Source organism: Bombina bombina, chromosome 3, assembly GCF_027579735.1.
Source record: "Bombina bombina isolate aBomBom1 chromosome 3, aBomBom1.pri, whole genome shotgun sequence".
NCBI classification, from domain to species: domain Eukaryota; kingdom Metazoa; phylum Chordata; class Amphibia; order Anura; family Bombinatoridae; genus Bombina; species Bombina bombina.
The window spans coordinates 1,287,987,863-1,288,005,509 of record NC_069501.1 but is presented as its reverse complement, the minus strand read 5'-3'; the positions used below and the strand labels follow the sequence as shown (position 1 = coordinate 1,288,005,509).

General features: G+C 42.1%; 1 long non-coding RNA gene across 1 annotated transcript in view; it reads left to right on the top strand.

Annotated features, from left to right (window-relative positions):
- The first annotated feature begins 510 nt into the window (after positions 1-510).
- LOC128654749 (uncharacterized) overlaps positions 511-17,647 on the top strand; it is a 62,612-nt gene continuing 45,475 nt past the window's right edge. The window contains exons 1-2 of the long non-coding RNA XR_008401484.1: positions 511-596; positions 14,787-14,927. This is a non-coding gene — a long non-coding RNA (uncharacterized LOC128654749). The remainder of the gene's footprint in view (positions 597-14,786; positions 14,928-17,647) is intronic.

Genomic DNA, 17,647 nt, shown 5'->3' with positions numbered 1-17,647 from the left:
GGCACATGTGCAGTGGGACACATACATCAGTCAGGTGGGTTTGTTTGTCATTCAGTTGGCGCATGTGCAGTGGGACACACATCAGTCAGGTGGGTTTGTTTGTCATTCAGTTGGCGCATGTGCAGTGGGACACATACATCAGTCAGTTGGGTTTGTTTGTCAGTCAGTTGGTGCATGTGCAGTGGGACACATACATCAGTTAGGTGGGTTTGTTTGTCAGTCAGTTGGTGCATGTGCAGTGGGACACACTCATCAGTCAGGTGGGTTTGTTTGTCAGTCAGTTGGTGCATGTGCAGTGGGACACATACATCAGTCAGGTGGGTTTGTTTGTCAGTCAGTTGGTGCATGTGCAGTGGGACACATACATCAGTCAGGTGGGTTTGTTTGTCAGTCAGTTGGTGCATGTGCAGTGGGACAGCTGACGTCACATGTGGTTTATGTTTGGGGGGATGATGCAGAGCGAGATGCAGGAATGTACATCCGGTGTGTATCTGCCGTATTACTGACCATCTTATGTTCCCTCAGGTCCGCACTTTGTGGCTGTCAATAACAAGAATGAGATTGTGGTCACAGACTTCCATAATCACTCAGTCAAGGTGAGGTGTCGCTTTTGTGAGTTGCTTCCTCATGATGTCACAGCTTGTCAGTCTCTCCTCATGCCTGACACTCTCGCACATTTCTCTATATCTCTCGCCTTTTACCTGCTTATGTCTCTCTCGTCAGCCTTTTCTTTCTGTCTCTCCCTTTTTCTTCACCACCTCTTTCCTCAATATGACCCTGATTCCCAAAAAAAATGGTCAGGACGTGGTTTTCCACGCCAACACTCGCAGGGTCAGCCCTTGTGGAATTGTATAAAAAGGGGCGGTTCCTGCGAGTGGTGAGACGTCTTCCCTACAAATAATCAGAGCTGAGGTAAAAGTTTACAATGGAGCGTAAAGTACAGAGGGGGAAACCGGCATAAAACAGGAATATTTTGCTTAATACAAATCAAATGACGCTGTTTTCAGTGCACTGTACCTTAAAGTTGCTTTCATTTTTGTATAAATAGGTTTTCATTTCAGAATAATTAGTGCTTCTTGCATATAGGTGATAAGAGTCCATGATCCATTACTCCCTTCCTGCCACTAGGAGGAGGCAAACAGGACCCATTAACACTATATATATTTTTTGCTGTTTACAAAAAGCATATACAGATTCTCATATTAGTAAAATACCAAAAGTGAGTATATACATCAAGTACATTACTGCAAATGCATAAAATATAAACCTATCTGCATAAGCAATATAATGCTATAACTCTAGAGTGTATAAGCATTTCCTTAATCACAGTATAATATATATTTCTTTTTTAAGACACGATGAGTCCACTGATAATCTTAATTACTGATGGGATAATTAGCTCCTCCCTTCCCTCCCACCCCAGTCATTCTCTTTGCCTACGTTAGTGATAGGATGTGGTAAAATGAGATGTTAGAAAAGATTCTTCAATCAAGAGTTTATTATTTTTAAAGCAGTGCAAGATTGTGCTGCTTTGTTCTGGGGTGTAGCCGTAGTCCATATCAGTCTCTTCAGTAGAGCTTTTGGTGGCTTTAGAGCAATAAGAACTTGTGGGACATAATTCTCACTGCGCCTCCCATATTATTGCTGCCCTAACCATGAAAACCTGAGGAATTTATAGTCACAGGTCCATGTGGGGGATCGGACCCCTCAAACCTGGTGAACTGCCTTGGCTGTCAGGCAGCCATATGAGGTAAGTGCTTAATTTTCTTTTTCTTTCATGTAATTAGCAAGAGTCCATGAGCTAGTGACGTATGGGATATACATTCCTACCAGGAGGGGCAAAGTTTCCCAAACCTCAAAATGCCTATAAATACACCCCTCACCACACCCACAATTCAGTTTTACAAACTTTGCCTCCTATGGAGGTGGTGAAGTAAGTTTGTGCTAGATTCTACGTTGATATGCGCTCCGCAGCAAGTTGGAGCCCGGTTTTCCTCTCAGCGTGCAGTGAATGTCAGAGGGATGTGAGGAGAGTATTGCCTATTTGAATGCAGTGATCTCCTTCTACGGGGTCTATTTCATAGGTTCTCTGTTATCGGTCGTAGAGATTCATCTCTTACCTCCCTTTTCAGATCGACGATATACTCTTATATATACCATTACCTCTGCTGATTTTCGTTTCAGTACTGGTTTGGCTTTCTACAAACATGTAGATGAGTGTCCTGGGGTAAGTAAATCTTATTTTCTGTGACACTCTAAGCTATGGTTGGGCACTTTATTTATAAAGTTCTAAATATATGTATTCAAACATTTATTTGCCTTGACTCAGGATGTTCAACATTCCTTATTTTCAGACAGTCAGTTTCATATTTGGGATAATGCATTTGAATCAATCTTTTTTCTTACCTTAAAATTTGACTTTTTTTTTTCCCTGTGGGCTGTTAGGCTCGCGGGGGCTGAAAATGCTTCATTTTATTGCGTCATTCTTGGCGCTGACTTTTTTGGCGCAAAAAATCTTTTCTGTTTCCGGCGTCATACGTGTCGCCGGAAGTTGCGTCATTTTTTGACGTCCTTTTGCGCCAAAAATGTCGGCGTTCCGGATGTGGCGTCATTTTTGGCGCCAAAAAGCATTTAGGCGCCAAATAATGTGGGCGTCTTATTTGGCGCCAAAAAATATGGGCGTCGCTTTTGTCTCCACATTATTTCAGTCTCATTTTTTCTTTGCTTCTGGTTACTAGAAGCTTGTTTATTGGCATTTTTTCCCATTCCTGAAACTGTCATTTAAGGAATTTGATCAATTTTGCTTTATATGTTGTTTTTTCTCTTACATATTGCAAGATGTCTCACGTTGCATCTGAGTCAGAAGATACTTCAGGAAAATCGCTGTCTAGTGCTGGAACTACCAAAGCTAAGTGTATCTGATGTAAACTTTTGGTAGCTATTCCTCCGGCTGTTGTTTGTATTAATTGTCATGACAAACTTGTTAAAGCAGATAATATTTCCTTTAGTAAAGTACCATTGCCTGTTGCAGTTCCTTCAACATCTAAGGTGCAGAATGTTCCTGATAATATAAGAGATTTTGTTTCTGAATCTATCAAGAAGGCTATGTCTGTTATTTCTCCTTCTAGTAAACATAATTTTTTTTTAAAACTTCTCTCTCTACAGATGAATTTTTAAATTAACATCATCATTCTGATTCTGATGACTCTTCTGGTTCAGAGGATTCTGTCTCAGAGATTGATGCTGATAAATCTTCATATTTATTTAAAATGGAATTTATTCGTTCTTTACTTAAAGAAGTACTAATTGCTTTAGAAATTGAGGATTCTGGTCCTCTTGATACTAATTCTAAACGTTTAGATAAGGTCTTTAAATCTCCTGTGGTTATTCCAGAAGTTTTTCCTGTTCCTAATGCTATTTCTGAAGTAATTTCCAGAGAATGGGATAAATTGGGTAATTCATTTACTCCTTCTAAACGTTTTAAGCAATTATATCCTGTGCCGTCTGACAGATTAGAATTTTGGGACAAAATCCCTAAAGTCGATGGGGCTATTTCTACCCTTGCTAAACGTACTACTATTCCTACGTCGGATGGTACTTCGTTTAAAGATCCTTTAGATAGGAAAATTGAATCCTTTCTAAGAAAAGCTTATCTGTGTTCAGGTAATCTTCTTAGACCTGCTATATCATTGGCTGATGTTGCTGCAGCTTCAACTTTTTGGTTGGAGACTTTAGCGCAACAAGTAACAGATCATGATTCTCATAATATTATTATTCTTCTTCAGCATGCTAATAATTTTATCTGTGATGCCATCTTTGATATTATCAGAGTTGATGTCAGGTTTATGTCTCTAGCTATTCTAGCTAGAAGAGCTTTATGGCTTAAAACTTGGAATGCTGATATGGCTTCTAAATCAACTCTACTTTCCATTTCTTTCCAGGGTAACAAATTATTTGGTTCTCAGTTGGATTCTATTATCTCAACTGTTACTGGTGGGAAAGGAACTTTTTTACCACAGGATAAAAAATCTAAGGGTAAAAACAGGGCTAATAATCGTTTTCGTTCCTTTCGTTTCAACAAAGAACAAAAGCCTGATCCTTCATCCTCAGGAGCAGTTTCAGTTTGGAAACCATCTCCAGTCTGGAATAAATCCAAGCCTTCTAGAAAGTCAAAGCCTGCTTCTAAGTCCACATGAAGGTGCGGCCCTCATTCCAGCTCAGCTGGTAGGGGGCAGGTTACGTTTTTTCAAAGAAATTTGGATCAATTCTGTTCACAATCTTTGGATTCAGAACATTGTTTCAGAAGGGTACAGAATTGGTTTCAAGATGAGACCTCCTGCAAAGAGATTTTTTCTTTCCCGTGTCCCAGTAAATCCAGTGAAAGCTCAAGCATTTCTGAATTGTGTTTCAGATCTAGAGTTGGCTGGAGTAATTATGCCAGTTCCAGTTCTGGAACAGGGGATGGGGTTTTATTCAAATCTCTTCATTGTACCAAAGAAGGAGAATTCCTTCAGACCAGTTCTGGATCTAAAAATATTGAATCGTTATGTAAGGATACCAACATTCAAAATGGTAACTGTAAGGACTATCTTGCCTTTTGTTCAGCAAGGGCATTATATGTCCACAATAGATTTACAGGATGCATATCTGCATATTCCGATTCATCCAGATCATTATCAGTTCCTGAGATTCGCTTTTTTGGACAAGCATTACCAGTTTGTGGCTCTGCCGTTTGGCCTAGCTACAGCTCCAAGAATTTTTACAAAGGTTCTCGGTGCCCTTCTGTCTGTAATCAGAGAACAGGGTATTGTGGTATTTCCTTATTTGGACGATATCTTGGTACTTGCTCAGTCTTTACATTTAGCAGAATCTCATACGAATCGACTTGTGTTGTTTCTTCAAGATCATGGTTGGAGGATCAATTCACCAAAAAGTTCATTGATTCCTCAGACAAGGGTAACCTTCCTGGGTTTCCAGATAGATTCAGTGTCCATGACTCTGTCTTTAACAGACAAGAGACGTCTAAAATTGATTTCGGCTTGTCGAAACCTTCAATCACAATCATTCCCTTCGGTAGCCTTATGCATGGAAATTCTAGGTCTTATGACTGCTGCATCGGACGCGATCCCCTTTGCTCGTTTTCACATGCGACCTCTTCAGCTCTGTATGCTGAATCAATGGTGCAAGGATTACACAAAGATATCTCAATTAATATCTTTAAAACCGATTGTACGACACTCTCTAACGTGGTGGACAGATCACCATCATTTAATTCAGGGGGCTTCTTTTGTGCTTCCGACCTGGACTGTAATTTCAACAGATGCAAGTCTCACAGGTTGCGGAGCTGTGTGGGGATCTCTGACAGCACAAGGAGTTTGGGAATCTCAGGAGGTGAGATTACCGATCAATATTTTGGAACTCCGTGCAATTTTCAGAGCTCTTCAGTTTTGGCCTCTTCTGAAGAGAGAATCGTTCATTTGTTTTCAGACAGACAATGTCACTACTGTGGCATACATCAATCATTAAGGAGGGACTCACAGTCCTCTGGCTATGAAAGAAGTATCTCGAATTCTGGTTTGGGCGGAATCCAGCTCCTGTCTAATATCTGCGGTTCATATCCCAGGTATAGACAATTGGGAAGCGGATTATCTCAGTCGCCAAACGTTGCATCCGGGCGAATGGTCTCTTCACCCAGAGGTATTTCTTCAGATTGTTCAAATGTGGGAGCTTCCAGAAATAGATCTGATGGCGTCTCATCTAAACAAGAAACTTCCCAGGTATCTGTCCAGATTCCGGGATCCTCAGGCGGAAGCAGTGGATGCATTATCACTTCCTTGGAAGTATCATCCTGCCTATATCTTTCCGCCTCTAGTTCTTCTTCCAAGAGTAATCTCCAAGATTCTGAAGGAATGCTCGTTTGTTCTGCTGGTAGCTCCGGCATGGCCTCACAGGTTTTGGTATGCGGATCTTGTCCGGATGGCCTCTTGCCATCCGTGGACTCTTCCGCTACGACCAGACCTTCTGTCGCAAGGTCCTTTTTTCCATCAGGATCTCAAATCCTTAAATTTAAAGGTATGGAGATTGAACGCTTGATTCTTGGTCAAAGAGGTTTCTCTGACTCTGTGATTAATACTATGTTACAGGCTCGTAAATCTGTATCCAGAGAGATATATTATAGAGTCTGGAAGACTTATATTTCTTGGTGTATTTCTCATCATTTTTCTTGGCATTCTTTTAGAATTCCGAGAATTTTACAGTTTCTTCAGGATGGTTTAGATAAAGGTTTATCCGCAAGTTCTTTGAAAGGACAAATCTCTGCTCTTTCTGTTCTTTTTCACAGAAAGATTGCTAATCTTCCTGATATTCATTGTTTTGTACAAGCTTTGGTTCGTATAAAACCTGTCATTAAGTCAATTTCTCCTCCTTGGAGTTTGAATTTGGTTCTGGGGGCTCTTCAAGCTCCTCCGTTTGAACCTATGCATTCATTGGACATTAAATTACTTTCTTGGAAAGTTTTGTTCCTTTTGGCAATCTCTTCTGCCAGTAGAGTTTCTGAATTATCTGCTCTTTCTTGTGAGTCTCCTTTTCTGATTTTTCATCAGGATAAGGCAGTGTTGCGAACTTCTTTTGAATTTTTACCTAAAGTTGTGAATTCTAACAACATTAGTAGAGAAATTATGGTTCCTTCATTATGTCCTAATCCTAAGAATTCTAAGGAGAAATCATTGCATTCTTTGGATGTTGTTAGAGCTTTGAAATATTATGTTGAAGCTACTAAGTCTTTCCGAAAGACTTCTAGTTTATTTGTTATCTTTTCCGGTTCTAGAAAAGGCCAGAAAGCTTCTGCCATTTCTTTGGCATCTTGGTTGAAATCTTTAATTCATCTTGCCTATGTTGAGTCGGGTAAAACTCCGCCTCAAAGGATTACAGCTCATTCTACTAGGTCAGTTTCTACTTTCTGGGCGTTTAGGAATGAAGCTTCGATTGATCAGATTTGCAAAGCAGCAACTTGGTCCTCTTTGCATACTTTTACTAAATTCTACAATTTTGATGTATTTTCTTCTTCTGAAGCAGTTTTTGGTAGAAAAGTACTTCAGGCAGCGGTTTCAGTTTGAATCTTCTACTTATGTTTTTCATTAAACTTTATTTTGGGTGTGGATTATTTTCAGCAGGAATTGGCTGTCTTTATTTTATCCCTCCCTCTCTAGTGACTCTTGCGTGGAAAGATCCACATCTTGGGTAATCATTATCCCATACGTCACTAGCTCATGGACTCTTGCTAATTACATGAAAGAAAACATAATTTATGTAAGAACTTACCTGATAAATTCATTTCTTTCATATTAGCAAGAGTCCATGAGGCCCGCCCTTTTTTTGGGGTGGTTATGATTTTTGTATAAAGCACAATTATTCCAATTCCTTATTTTATATGCTTTCGCACTTTTTTATCACCCCACTTCTTGGCTATTCGTTAAACTGAATTGTGGGTGTGGTGAGGGGTGTATTTATAGGCATTTTGAGGTTTGGGAAACTTTGCCCCTCCTGGTAGGAATGTATATCCCATACGTCACTAGCTCATGGACTCTTGCTAATATGAAAGAAATGAATTTATCAGGTAAGTTCTTACATAAATTATGTTTTTTCCTGGGACTTGAGGAAAAGGAGCACTTGACTTTATTTCTAAGTATACACATATGGGGCTTAATGCAGGGCAAATATAGGCACCTTGGGACACATTATACTCTCAGAATCTGAGAGAACAAGACAGCATGTACAAGCGCTGGGGATGGGAGACAAGCTTTATGGTGGTTTAGGTTCTATGGCGTTTTCTTACTATTTTACGACCGGGAAAGCTACTATTAGTTTAGCCACGCCCACGATGGGTGGGTCTTCCTGTTTTGGCGCGCTCACTCTCTAAACTGCGTCTCTATCTGGAGGTCACACTGGATGCACACGGATAGTTCCTCTGCTTGGAAGCGCTTGTTTTTACATAAGGGAATAAGCGTTTCTGAGTTAGGAAGGTTGCTGCATCGTTTGCTGCTCTAACGGATCGTTTGCTGGAAGAGAGAGACTCCGGTCTGGCAGTAAGGTAGGCACCTAAGCAGAGCTGCTGAGGTGTAGAGGTGCAGTTTTTTATGTTTTTTGCCTTAAAATATGCTTTAAACTCGTTTTTAGCACTTGTAGTAAAAAAGTTTCTCTTTAAAATTTAAAGGCACAGTAACGTTTTTTTACATTTAAATAAAAAAAATAAAAAATTAAAGCTTTTATTGCAGATTTATGTTTTTTTGTGAATCAGTATGGACACAGAGACTTGCAAAGTGTTACTTGCTCCATGTGTTTGGATGCTAATGTGGAACCACCAATCCCTTTCTGTCCCTCATGTATTGAGAGGGCTTTAAGTTATAGGGAAAATATTTTTCATGAGCAAAATTTTTCAAAAGTGGATGTTTCTCAAGAGTCTAATGATGAGATTTAGGGTATGCCGCAGCTTTCTCCCCATGCGTCCCAAACTTTATCACCCGCTCAAGCAGTGCCCTGTACTTCTGCTCTAGCACCGGCTGGAAGTTACCTTAAAAGACATAGCTGCTCTCATGTCTTCCACAATTTCCGATGCACTGTCTGCTTTCCCAATGCTTCAAGACAAACGTAAGAGGAAAACCAGACATACAGTGAATGAGGTTTCTGATGCAATTGTGGCAATCTCGTAAGTACCCTCCCAAGGACCTGAGGAGGAGGGTATTGAGGTTCCATCTGAAGGCGAGATTTCAGATTCAGAAAGTTCATTGCCTCTGACGGACTCGGAGGTTGTAACTTTTAGGTTTAAACTAGAACACCTCCGCCTGTTACTCAGGGAGGTTTTAGTTACTTTAGACAACTGTGACTCCATGATTGTGGTTGCCCCTGCGAAGTCTAGTAAATTAGACGGATATTTCGAAGTTCCTTCTTACTCAGACATATTTCCGGTTCCAAAGCAAGCTTCGGAGATAGTTACTAAGGAGTGGAAGAGACCAGGCATTCCCTTTTCCCCATCCCCTATTTTTAAGAAGATGTTTCCCATAGCTGACTCTTTCAAGGAGCCTTGGCAAACAGTTCCTAAGGTGTAAGGGGCTGTTTCCACCTTAGCCAAGAGAACTACTATTTCCATAGAGGATAGTTGTGCTTTCAAAGATATATGGAGAAAAAATTAGAGGGTTTACTTAAAAAGATTTATGTTCACCAGGGTCTGCTGTTGCAGCCTGCTGCGTGCATTGCTACTGTCACTAGTGCGGCAGCATATTGGTTTGATGCTCTGTCTGAGTCTCTCAGGACTGAGACTTCTTTGGAGGAGATCCAAGACAGGATAAAAGCTTTGAAGCTAGCTAATGCTTTTATTACGGATGCTTCCCTTCAGATTATTAAGCTGGCAGCTAAGAGTTCGGATTTCTCTGTCCTAGCCCGCAGAGCCTTATGGTTAAACCCTTGGTCTGCGGACGTGTCATCTAAGTCTAAGCTTCTAGCGATTCCTTACAAGGGGAAGACCTTGTTTGGACCTGGCCTGACGGAAATTATTTCTGATATTACGGTAGGTAAGGGTCATCTCCTTCCTCAGGATAAGTGAAACAAACAAAAAGGATGACAGAGTAATTTTCGTTCCTTTTGAATTTCAAGGGAAATTCTTTCTGGTCCTCCACTAAGCAGGAACAATCTAAACCTACATGGAGACCCAATCAGTCTTGGAACAAAGGTAAACAATCCAAGAAGCCTTCTAATTAATCCAAAACAGCATGAAGGGCATGCCCCCGGGACTGGATCTGGTAGGGGGCAGACTTTCCTTCTTCATTCAGGCTTGGGTTCGAGATGTTCAGGATCCCTGGGCAATAGCAATAGTGTCTCAGGGATACAAATTGGAGTTCGAAAGTTTTCCTCCCAGAGGCAGATTTCTTCTTTCAAGATTATCTGCAGACCAGACAAAAGGAGAGGCGTTCTTACATTGTTTAAGAGACCTCTCTGCCCTGGGAGTGATTGTTCCCGTCCCAGTACAGGAACAAGGTCAGGGTTTTTATTCCAATCTGTTCATAGTTCCCAAAAAGGAGGGAACCTTCAGACAAATTTTAGATCTAAAGAGTCTAAACAAATTTCTCAGGGTTCCGTCATTCAAGATGGAAACTATTCGTTCCATTCTTTCTTTAATCCAGGAGGGTCAATTCATGACCACTGTGGATTTAAAGGATGCATACTTACATGTTCCTATTCACAGGGAGCATCACAAGTTCCTAAGATTTGCCTTCCAGGACAAGCACTTCCAGTTCGTGGCTCTTCCTTTTGGACTGGCCACTGCTCCCAGAATCTTTACAAAGGTTCTGGGGTCTCTGTTGGTGGTTCTTCGGTCACAGGGCATAGGGGTGGGCCCTATCTGGACGACATTCTAGTTCAGGCGCCATCTTTTCAACAAGCAAGATCCCACACCGACATAGTGTTATCTTTCCTGAGAACTCACTGGTGGAAGGTAAATTTGGAAAAGAGTTCCCTAGTTCCGGATACAAGAGTCACTTTCTTGGGAACCATAATAGACTCCTTGTCCATGAAAATATTTCTGACAGAAATCAGGAAATCAAAGATTATCAATACTTGTCGAGTACTTCAGTCCACTCCTCGGCCATCAGTGGCTCAGTGCATGGAGTTAATAGGGCTGATGGTGGCAGCGATGGACATCATCCCGTTTACTCGTTTCCATCTCAGACCTCTGCAACTAAGCATGCTCAGGCAATGGAACGGGGATTATGCTGACTTGTCTCCTCGAATAACTCTGGAACAGGAGACAAGGGACTTTCTTCAATGGTGGTTGTCTCTGGATCATCTCTCCCAGGGGACCTGCTTTCGCAGACCATCTTGGGTGATTGTGACAACAGACGCCAGCCTTCTGGGGTGGGGAGCAGTCTGGGGCTGTCTAAAGGCTCAGGGAGTTTGGACTCAGTCAGAGGTTGTTCTTCCTATAAACATTCTGGAGCTGAGAGCTATCTACAATGCTCTTCTAGCCTGGCCTCAGTTAGCCACGGTCCAGTTTATCAGGTTCCAGTCGGACAACATAACTTCAGTGGCTTACATCAATCATCAGGGATGACAGAGGTAGCCAAAATAGTCCAGTGGGCAGAAGTACACTCTTGTTACCTATCGGCAATCCACATTCCAGTGGTGGACAATTGGGAAGCGGATTTTCTGAGCAGGCAGACTTTTCATCCGGGGGAGTGGGAACTCCATCCGTAAGTGTTTCAAACATAGTTCTCAAGTGGGGTCAACCGGAATTGGATCTCATGGTGTCCCGTCAAAATGCCAAGCTCCCGAGATACGGGTCAAGGTCCAGGGACCCCCAGGCGGAACTGATAGATGCTCTGGCGGTCCCTTGGACTTTCAGTCTATCATACCTATTTCCTCCGTTTCTCTTCTTCCTCGGGTAATTGCTTGAATCAAACAGGAGAGGGTTTCGGTGATTCTCATAGCTCCGGCTTGGCCTCGCAGGATTTGTTATGCGGATCTGGTGGAGATGGCATCTCTACCACCTTGGAGACTTCCGTTAAGGAAGGACCTTCTTATTCAGGGGCCCTTCCTTCATCCAAATCTAGTTTCTCTGAAGCTGACTGCTTGGAGATTGAACGCTTAATTTTATCCAAGCGAGGGTTTTCTGATTCGGTCATAGAGACCATGATTCAGGCTCGTAAGCCTGTGACTAGAAGTATTTACCATAAGATTTGGCATAAATACCTTTATTGGTGTGAATCCAAGGGCTACTCATGGAGTAGGGTTAGGATTCATATAATTTTGTCTTTTCTCCAAGATGGTTTGGAGAAGGGTTTATCGATCGAGGGTCAGATCTCGGCTTTATCTATTTTGTAACACAAACGTCTGGCGGATGTTCCAGATGTTCAATCATTTTGTCAGGCCTTGGTCAGGATCAGGCCTGTGTTCAAACCAGTTACTCCTCCATGGAATTTTAATTTAGTTCTCAAAGTTCTTCAAGGGGTTCCGTTTGAGCCTATGCATTCCTTAGATATTAAATTGCTATCTTGGAAAGTTTTATTTCTTGTGGCTATTTCTTCTGCTCTGAGAGTGTTAGAACTCTCAGCATTACAGTATGAGTCACCTTACCTTATTTTCCATTCAGATAAGGTAATTATACATACTAAATTAGATTTCTTCCTAAGGTTGTTTCTGATCGGAACATTAATCAGGAGATTGTTGTTCCTTCCTTGTGTCCTAATCCTTCTCAGAAGGAAAGACTTCTGCACAATTTGGACGTGGTCCGTGCTTTAAAGTTTTATTTACATGCGACTAAGGACTTTCGCCAGTCTTCTTCTTTGTTTGTGGTTTTCTCGGGAAAACGTAAGGGACAGAAAGCTACGGCTACTTCTTTCTTTTTGGCTGAAGAGCATAATACGTTTTGCTTATGAGACTGCTGGACAGCAGCCTCCCGAGAGAGTTACGGCTCATTCCACGAGGGCTGTTGCTTCCTCATGGGCATTCAAAAATAAAGCTTCTGTAGAACAGATTTGCAAGGCTGCAACCTGGTCCTCTCTTCACACTTTTTCAAAGTTTTACAAATTTAACACTTTTGCCTCGGCTGAGGCCACTTTTGGGAGAAAGGTTCTTCAAGCAGTGGTGCCTTCCGTTTAGGTTCCCTGTCTTGTCCCTCCCGTATCATCTGTGTACTCTAGCTTGGGTATTGAATCCCATCAGTAATTAAGATGATCCTTGAACTCATCGTGTCTTAAAAAAAGAAAAGAAAATTTATGCTTACCTGATAAATTTATTTATTTTTTGACACTATGAGTCCACGGCCCGCCCTGCTCTTTTAGACAGGTTGTGGGTTATTCTAAACTTCAGACACCTCTGCACCTTGGCTTTTCCTTTCTCTTCCTAACTTCGGTCGAATGACTGGAGTGGGAGGGAAGGGAGGAGCTATTTAACAGCTTTGCTGTGGTGCTCTTTGCCTCCTCCTGCTGACCAGGAGGTGAATATCCCATAAGTAATTAAGATGATCTGTGCACTTATCATGTCAAAAAAGAAATAAATTTATCAGGTAAGCATAGATTTTATTACTTCTATGTAAGCTTCCGTATTGCAGATAGGTATAAATACAAATAAACTGTAACATTAGGCAATCATCAGAAAGGTGCTAAACCTGCCAGAGATATAATAAAGCCATTCAGTATAGTCTGTAATGTCTGAAAACTGCATAAAGAATGCAGGAACTGCAAAATAGTGTGACAAGCCTCTGGCTATAGCCACAAATAGCCTCTGAGCAGTGCGTGCGCTAAGGTAAAGCACTTACCTACAAACACCCCTCTTAAGGCGGAGATTAAAGTAGATACATAATAACGGTGACTTCAATACAACCAAGGCAGTGACAAGTACTCTTACACTGATTGTAGTGAGTCAAAAAGTGGCATAGGATCTTACTAAAACATCTATTATTAATAATGCAAGTAATGCAATTGATATTATGAAGCACAACACTATCCGGAAATGATACCATGAGTAGTTAAAGCATATATGATTGGTGTGCCGCTGTGCAAACTTTTGCCTATTCCCTGCCCAGTACAAGTATGCCTGGCGAAAATCTATACTGAGTCAGTCCAACACAGTATAGAGGCGTTTTTATCTTGCAGAAGAAAACACAAGTGATAGTTATTACTAGCTCAGGTATATGATCCTGTATCCCACACAGTGAGAAAGTACAGGTTACCAACTCTTAATATTCAATCTGAACTAACATAGATCACAATGTGACAATCTTCAAATGTCTGTGATCTTACTCATATTGCTGTGATACTAATCATACTAGTTATTTATATACATCAACATATACAAGACCAGAATATTGTCACGAATGTCAACCTCTCAGAACTGATTAATACTACATTTATCATGTGTTCAAGCAGAACATATCACCTGAACCCACAGTAATACTCATTCCTGCCCCTGAATAGAGTTCTATTAATACGAGTTCTGGAATGAACATTAGTGATTACCATTTAGAACTGCTCAATGCAATTCCTATAGACATGTAAATATATCTCAATGGCAATATTATCCAATATTAGGAATACAGTCAACCGGTCTCTTGTTGTTTTTTTGTGTTTTCACACTGGGTCTCTAATTTTATTGGTAATTTAATAAAAGTTATATTTTATGTGGTCATGATCGGTTTCTTCTACATATATTAGTCCAGGCTAAGAGTGCTAATGGTGCAGCCTATCTAGAGGGCTCTTCCCTCACCCTAGTGTTAAGTTTAAACCACTCCCCTCTTTTAATACATTTATAAGGCTATGATTGAATAGCCCTTCAATATTATTAAATCAGTAGGAGAGCTAGCCGCTTGTGGTGCCGCTGCACATTGGAGTGTTGAATTAAGCTATAAATGATGTTTTTGAGTATGTTGGTGAAGACTCGACACCTTTTTACTTGTAAGAAAAAATTGTGAGAACTGTAGTGTGAAAATGTTTATAGAATTACGCTGGGATGTGAGAGACATTTTCATATACGCCCATAGCATCCCTCACTGTGCCATGTAAACCACCCATGTCCATCTCTCTGTATGGCTCTTTCTTTGTTCAGTTTTTTCACTTGTTCTGTATTTCTTACCCTTCTGCTTTTTTCCTTCAACCTTCCTTGGCCTCTGTTTCTCTCCTCTCAATTTACCCTTCTCTTTCCTCACTTGCCCGTTGCATCTCCTATTACCCTCCCCCCCTTGTCACTGCTTCTCTTGGTGTCCCTTTGTTCTCTGCTTATTGTCTCCTGCACCTCCTCAGGTTTACAGCGCAGATGGTGAGTTCCTCTTTAAGTTTGGTTCTCATGGAGAAGGGAACGGTCAGTTTAATGCTCCAACCGGAATTGCTGTTGATTCCAATGGGAATATTATTGTGGCCGACTGGGGCAACAGTCGGATACAGGTGAGAAGTAAAAATAAGCTGAAGTAGTGGGAGGGAAAATACATAGCAGAGGAAACCGGGTCTTTACGGAAGGGTGATAGAAATCTCTGTAACCAACCAACGTTAACTCAGTACATCTATATCTGTTCCTTCTGCATAACGCTTCCTACCCCAGATCCCCTGTTACCCCAGATCCCCTGCTACTGCTGGTAATAATGTGCTTAGTGTTTCCTACACCAGATCCCCCTCTACTGCTGGTAATAATGTGCTTAGTGCTTCCTACACCAGATCCCCCTCTACTGCTGGTAATAATGTGCTTAGTGCTTCCTACACCAGATCCCCTGTTGCTGATGGTAATTATGTGCTTAGTGCTTCCTACCCCAGATACCCTGTTACCCCAGATCCCCCTCTACTGCTGGTAATAATGTGCTTAGTGCTTCCTACCCCAGATCCCCTGTTACCCCAGATCCCCTGCTACTGCTGGTAATAATGTGCTTAGTGCTTCCTACCCCAGATCCCCTGTTACCCCAGATCCCCTGCTACTGCTGGTAATTATGTGCTTAGTGCTTCCTACCCCAGATCCCCTGTTACCCCAGATCCCCTGCTACTGCTGGTAATAATGTGCTTAGTGCTTCCTACACCAGATCCCCCTCTACTGCTGGTAATAATGTGCTTAGTGCTTCCTACACCAGATCCCCCTCTACTGCTGGTAATAATGTGCTTAGTGCTTCCTACACCAGATCCCCTGTTGCTGATGGTAATTATGTGCTTAGTGCTTCCTACCCCAGATACCCTGTTACCCCAGATCCCCCTCTACTGCTGGTAATAATGTGCTTAGTGCTTCCTACACCAGATCCCCCTCTACTGCTGGTAATAATGTGCTTAGTGCTTCCTACACCAGATCTCCCGCTACTGCTGGTAATAATGTGCTTAGTGCTTCCTACACCAGATCCCCCGCTACTGCTGGTAATAATGTGCTTAGTGCTTCCTACACCAAATCCCCCGCTACTGCTGGTAATAATGTGCTTAGTGCTTCCTACACCAGATCCCCCGCTACTGCTGGTAATAATGTGCTTAGTGCTTCCTACACCAGATCCCCCGCTACTGCTGGTAATAATGTGTTTAGTGCTTCCTACACCAGATCCCCCGCTACTGCTGGTAATAATGTGCTTACTGCTTCCTGCCCCAGATCCCCCGCTACTGCTGGTAATAATGTTCTTAGTGCTTCCTACCCCAGATCCCCGCTACTGCTGGTAATAATGTGCTTAGTGCTTCCTACCCCAGATCCCCCGCTACTGCTGGTAATAATGTGCGTAGTGCTTCCTACACCAGATCCCCGCTACTGCTGGTAATAATGTGCTTAGTGCTTCCTACCCCAGATCCCCCGCTACTGCTGGTAATAATGTGCTTAGTGCTTCCTACACCAGATCCCCCGCTACTGCTGGTAATAATGTGCTTAGTGCTTCCTACCCCAGATCCCCCGCTACTGCTGGTAATAATGTGCTTAGTGCTTCCTACACCAGATCCCCCTCTACTGCTGGTAATAATGTGCTTAGTGCTTCCTACCCCAGATCCCCCGCTACTGCTGGTAATAATGTGCTTACTGCTTCCTACATCAGATCCCCCGCTACTGCTGGTAATAATGTGCTTAGTGTTTCCTACACCAGATACCCTGCTATTGCTGGTAATAATGTGCTTACTGCTTCCTGGACTGGATCCCCTGTTACTGCTGGTAATGATGTCCTTAGTGCTTCCTACACCAGATCCCACGCTACTGCTCGTAATAATGTGCTTAGTGCTTCCTACACCAGATCCCCCGCTACTACTGGTAATAATGTTCTTAGTGCTTTTTACACCAGATCCCCGCTACTGCTGGTAATAATGTGCTTAGTGCTTCCTACACAAGATCCCCCTCTACTGCTGGTAATAATGTGCTTAGTGCTTCCTACACCAGATCCCCCGCTACTACTGGTAATAATGTTCTTAGTGCTTTTTACACCAGATCCCCACTACTGCTGGTAATAATGTGCTTAGTGCTTGTTCTGTTACACCAGATCCCCTGCTACTGTTGGTCATAATGTGCTTAGTGCTTGTTCTGTTATACCAGGTCTCCTGCTACTGCTGGTAATAATGTGCTTAGTGCTTGTTTTGTTACACCAGATCCCCTGCTACTGCTGGTAGTAATGTGCTTAGTGCTTGTTCTGTTACACCAGATCTCCTGCTACTGCTGGTCATAATGTGCTTAGTGCTTGTTCTGTCACACCAGATCTCCTGCTACTGCTGGTCATAATGTGCTTAGTGCTTGTTCTGTTACACCAGATCTCCTGCTACGGCTGGTCATAATGTGCTTATTGCTTGTTCTGTTACACCAGATCTCCTGCTACTACTGGTCATAATGTGCTTAGTGCTTGTTCTCTTACACCAGATCCCCTGCTACTGCTGGTTATATTGTGCTTAGTGCTTGTTCTGTTATACCAGATCCCCTGATACTGCTGGTAGTAATGTGCTTAGTGCTTGTTCTCTTACACCAGATCTCCTGCTACTGCTGGTTATATTGTGCTTAGTGCTTGTTCTGTTACACCAGATCCCCTGCAATCACTGGTAATATTGTGCTTAATGCTTGTTCTGTTACACCAGATCTCCTGCTACTGCTGGTCATAATGAGCTTAGTGTTTGTTCTGTTACACCAGATATCCTGCTACTAATAATGTGCTTAGTGCTTGTTCTGTTACACCAGATCC